Genomic DNA, 6,062 nt, shown 5'->3' on the forward strand with positions numbered 1-6,062 from the left:
GTATGAGTCTTTTATTTTCTATTTCCATTTTTATTTATGTGAAGTGATAGTTGAGTAACATGCAATTAAGCCACAGCTTTCTGCTTCACAGCCCAGCATCTTTTTTTGGATGACTGCTGTGATAAAATAACCCTCTGACATCACAGCCTGTTGCTACGAGAATAGAGCATCAAAAATTTGGTAGCATCAACTTACTCAAGAGGGTAGCTCAGGACAGATTTAAAGGAAAAGAGACCAAGTTTTTAACATATCTTTTCACCTTGGCACCTTTAGTCCCTAAAGATACCTAACAAATATGAAATGTGAAATTAAGACCCTTATTCCCTGAAACTAATGGAAGTTACTCCCGTCATGTGTCTCATGTTCTTGCCTGGAACGGGGCCGTGAAGTCAATGAATGCACATTTGGGGCAGTCCTTTATTAGAGAAAGGAGAGGGATTTAAGATCTCCGTGTGATGCAGTCCTTGCCTTCAGGTTCAAATGTGGCTCCTCATGGTCCAGCAACGTGTAAACCAGAAAGATAGCTTATCTGGGCTTCCTGCTGGGGACACCCTGAGAGCTTGCTTTTTTTAAGGCTCAAAGTCTTTTTTTAATCGGGTTGTATGGTTTCTTTAACAATATAATTACCTTAAAAACTTGGCTCTCTGATATGTGCTTCTAGTTCCTGTATTGTAAATCCCACAGCTCTTTCCCATATATAATTCTCAAGAATGATTCATCTCTGCTCACTCATGTACATGCCCCTCTCTCTCAGTGAATGATGGCTATCTGAAAGCTGTCTGAAACAGTAAGTTTGGATGGCAAGGTTAAAAACCCTTAATCTGATCCCTGCAGAAAGGTTGTATCACTTTTTTTGAACTGAGAGACCTTTTAGGGCCTTAAAACTTTTAGGAAAAGTTATTACCTAGACCTAGGGTCTAGGAGCAGTCAGCTTTTCTAACTTTAAAAGGACCTTGATCTGTAGAATTCCTTAGTACCCTCTACATCTTCCAGAACACCAGCCAGTTCTCATCTGAGCTGCCCTCTGTTATAAGATCTTGCTAAAGGTAGATAACTGTATCCAGCACATATCACTCTGCCTCCATCTACTTCTCAAAGAGTTGGGGTCTCAGTAGGCTCATGGTCTACCTTCTACTTCTCACTGGGAACAGTTTTACTAGATGTGTTACCAAGGTGCACTAGGGCTCTCCAGCTCGCCAGCCTGCCAATCTGCTTCTTTGCTGTCTGCTGCCTACTTGTTCTGTACAAATTTTGAGTTTCTATATGGCAGCATCCTTCTTCCAAGCACCAACATCTGTATTCACATGGGAGTCCTTGCTCTCATTTGCCAAATATGTCTGGATTTCCCCATTCTTGGCACATAGTTGGACTTACTCACTTTTTTTTTTTTCCAGATCTGAAAATGTCTTTATTTTTTAGAAAATGGATTCCAGAAAGGTTAAAAAGAAGTACCAGAGGGTACAGGTGCAGAATTGGATGTCGTCACTCAAAGCATTAAGAATATGGCAATATACATACCTGACAAGCATCTCTTAGGTGTTTAAAACAAAAAAATGTAGAAGTCATTCCTATCTAATTTGAGCTTTATAGCATTTCCTAGATGAGAAAAACAGTTAACATTTGAAAGTCCTGAAAGCTTTTTCCTTGGCTAATTACATGAGATGGTTTGCCTTTGATCAAATTCCTTCCTTTTTAAACATGGATAAAAGCATTACATAGGTCCACAGTTAAACAGACAACACGTTGCAAATTACTTCTGGTATAATGTATTCCAGCAAAGCTTAGAAAAGCAAAGATGTTGAGGGGGCTTTGGACTAAGTTTAATAGTCATCTCCTCTGCTGACAACTTTACACGTTGGACCCAACAATATGGCCTTTGCTGTCTTTGAAGATGGGCATGACCATTTGACTTGCTATCCTCTGAAGCGTAAGAAGTGATATATTACATATGCACAGAAACCGTAAAAGCCAGTGTATAATTTACCATGGTTCTTTTCCAGTGTTGTGGTGATCATGGAGGTGTAAGTCAAGATGGGGGTTTGATCAGCCTAGCTCCCTGAGGAGCTAGCTATGACGAGTATAGTGATCTTGATGGTATATCATAAACAAGAAATACATTTGTGTTATAAGATAATGAGATTTTGGTGTGGTATGTTACTGTACATTGCCCTGTCCTGACACACACACTCAAGGTATGGCAATTGGCTTAACGTAACAGAATTGTATTTATCCTTCATTTGACAGTTGACTGTGATATTTGGCAGGCAGTCTTCTATATGACGGCTCAGGCATCCTCTTCCGTGTTGTGGCTTCAGTATTCCCCAGATGATAGACTTCTCTCCAAAGTTGTTTGAACCTGGCTGATTGAGAGATCAAGAGCGAAGCCTGGTGCAGGAGACTGTGGTGGCGATTCCCGACTGCCTAAGACAGTGGGAAGACCTTGCTGTGTCTCCGGGATAGGAGAGAATGACTTGTCGTGAGCATGGGGCACGCCACAATGTGCAGACTTTGAGCTCCACTGGATGCCCTGACTTGCTTCTCAGGTGTGCACAGTGCTGGCTTCCTGGACGCGTGGTCCCTGTGGTGGCTTGCACACAGCCTTGTGCTTGGAAGGGTTCAGTGGTCGGCTCTCACGGAGCATTCAGGGAGTTTTGAACAAGGGCCTCCACATTTTCATGTTGCTCTGGGCCCCACAGGTTATGTAGCTGGGCCTGCTTGTGGGTTCTACCCAGAACCTGTGCAGACAGAAGCCTGGGCTACAGATGGAATGTCGAAGAACTCACTGAAGGTTGTCTGAGAATTGCCTGTGTTTTTTAGCCTGTGGAGAGAAAATATTGTGAAAAAAATTTTTGTGTGCTTTTCTTCTCTGCACATTCTTGCTCATGACCATATATATATAGTCCATGTCATTCTCATTGCCTCAAGGAGAATTAAGGACTATAAAATCGGAAATGCAAAGAACAGTTGATTTGGGTTTTTTACTTTAAAAATATGCTGTGACAGTTGAGGGTCATCTTGGCTAGGAATGGAGTTCCAGAGCTGGAGAAGGCTCAGACTTGGAGGGGGTCTCTGTGAGGCTGGAGATTTGCTTTTCTCTACTGCCCCTTCAAAACTAGGGAAACTCATTCTTCCCTGGATCCTGACTAAAATCTCATTCCAAGCCCATATTGTTGTAGACTGTATTTTTATTTGGCGCCTCTCTCTGCAGGATTATACATTCAGGTCTTGATAAACGCCAGGTGTAGCCACAGGACTTACACACAAGTGGTGTGTGTCACTCCAGAGCAGGACCTTGAACAGCCAGCACGGGATTCCTGTTTTCTGTTCCCTCCGCAACGGGAGGCAGTGCCCCAGATGGTGACTACTCCGTGCTGGGGTCCCAAAGTGAACCACAGCCACAGTCGGGCTGCAGGTGATGTGCTCTAGAATGTAGGACACACGCGCGTTGCCTACTTCTGCACTGCCAGGCCGCTCTCCGACACTAGGGGCATTGTGGGCTTGTGTGGAAGAGTCATGGTCTAGCATCTCATTTCTATTGTTCCCTTAAGAGTTTTCTGTTTGGGGCGCCTGTGTGGCTCAGTTGGTTAAGCAACTGCCTTCGGCTCAGGTCATGATCCCAGGGTCCTGGGATCGAGTCCCACATCGGGCTCCCTGCTCAGCGGGAAGCCTGCTTCTCCCTCTCCCCCTGCTTGTGTTCCCTCTCTCGCTGTCTCACTCTCTGTCAAATAAATAAATAAAATCTTTAAAAAAAGTTTTCTCTGTTTTATGTGTATGGAGATATTTCATAAAATGTTGGCCTGCAAGGTTGTTTTGAACATAAATGTATGGAAAGGAATATTTATGTAGATCCGGGACCAAAATTCTATGTGGCATCCCATAAATCGTTTAATTTTTGTGCTGCTTCTTTTTCTGGCAAGTGCCAATGCCCTATTTTAAAGAGGTGTTAAGAAAAAATAAACTGTGTACAGAATATATAAATTAACACATTTTAAGGGACCATTTTTGGCTGCCTTGATTCAGATGCAATATTTTAAAATATCTTTTTCATCACTTCATCCTATAACCTTCAAAAGATAAGGGATGCGTGTGTAATCAAGATGTTGAGTAGATGGCAGAGCTCTGGCTCAGTCCTTTTGCTTACTGCCCTGTCTGGTATGAATAGACGTCCACTGCTGTGTTAGATGGATATTTAGTTGTTTTTTTTCTATATCCTTCTATGTAACAGTAGGATAAAATGAAGGATAAAGGAATTTATGTCTTACCTAAAGTCATTAGGTGTCTTTGGATTTGAAACCAGAACACATGAGTTTCTGTTTAAGGTAAATACTTCATGGCTCCCCTTCCTTCTCATTATTCTCATTAAAATTCCACACAAAAAGAACCAGAGTACTGTGTCATACTTTACTTCTCTATGGTAGGTGCCTTCTTGATGGAAACTAATGTATTGTCCATGTGTTAGCAACAGAAAAGATTAAAACCACCTAACTCGATGCTTATGTACTGCTCGTGGGCAGTGATGCCCCTTCTGTGAGTAACTGGAATGGTCCACGTTGACCATAGAGGTACGGTGGTGACAGTAGGTACTGATCAAAGAAGACAGTGAAGAAAACGGTCTGCATGACCCTGGAAATCATCTCTTTAATATCACCGACAAGCATAGATTATTGGCCCTATTCTGTGTTCCGAAAATTCGCTTAAACGCAAGTGTGCCCCATGTATCCTCCCCCGGACTGTAAGATCCATGAATAAAGGAGTCACGCCTGTTTTCTATATCCCTAAACCCAGCACAGTTCCTGGTTTATTTTAAGTGATCATTAAGTACTGTGTGAGTAATAAACTTAATGAGTGAATACCATACGGTCTTCCATTTTCTTCCCCCCAGAGAATTCCATAGACATAAGTGAGATCCTATCCAGTCAAATGTCCAGGTGTGGTGGGCTCCTCTTCCTTAGGTCTACAAGAAGCAGTTATAGGAGTTCTTCTTCTTCTTCTTTAAAGAACACTCAATGGAGAAAAGACAGTCTCTTCAATAAATGGTGCTGGGATAACTGGATATTCACATGGAAAAGAATGAAACTGGACCCTGATCGTACACCACTCAAAAAATTAACTCAGAATTGATTAACGACTTAAACGTAAGACCTGAAGTCATGAAATTCCTAGAGGAAAACAGGAATAAAACTCCTTGACATGGTCTTCATGATGATTTTTGGCTGTAACACTGAAAGCATAAGCAACAAAATAAAAAATAAGTGGGACTACATCACACTAAAAAGCTTGTGCATAGCAAAATAAAGTGAAAAGACAATCTATGGAATGGGGATAAAAACTGCAAACCATATGCCTGATAAGGGGTTAATATCCAAAACATAAAGAACTCACACAACTCAACAAACAGCATGGAAACAAATAACCCAATTAAAAAATGGGCAAAGAACTGAATAGACACTTCTCCAAAGAACATATATAAAAGGCCAACAGGTACATGAAAAGATGTTTTATATCACTAAGCATTACGGGCATGCATTATTAAAACCACAATGAGTTACTACCCCATGTCTGTTAGAATGGCCTTTGTCACAAAGATGAGACAGCAAGTGCATGGATGAAGGGCACCCTCGTGCACTGTTGTGGGAATGCAGACTGGTGCGGTCGCTCGGGAAAAGACTACAGAGGATCCTTAAGAAATTAAAAAATAAAACAACTGCACTTGTGGGAATACAGGTGACCCTTCAACAACATGGGCCTTAGAAACACCAACACTCGCGCTTAGTTGAAAATCTCTCTGTAACTTCGGACTCCCCAGAAACATTACTGCCAGCAGCCTACTAACGACCCCGCCCCTCCCACGAACGGTCGACGAACACGGATTTCACAGGTCATATGTATTAACACTGTATTCACAACCAAGTCAGCTCGAGAAAAGAACAAGTTACGAAGAAAACCGAAGGAAAGCACACTTAGAGCGCGTCAGCGGGCCAGCCAGCTCCAGCCCGCTCCAGCCCGCGCCGTCCGAGGGTCAGCTCCGCGTCCAAAGGGGCCAGACACCGGCTCAGAAAGCT

Source organism: Leptonychotes weddellii, chromosome 11, assembly GCF_054177405.1.
Source record: "Leptonychotes weddellii isolate Sample4059 chromosome 11, ASM5417740v2, whole genome shotgun sequence".
In the NCBI taxonomy this organism is placed as follows: Eukaryota; Metazoa; Chordata; class Mammalia; order Carnivora; family Phocidae; genus Leptonychotes; species Leptonychotes weddellii.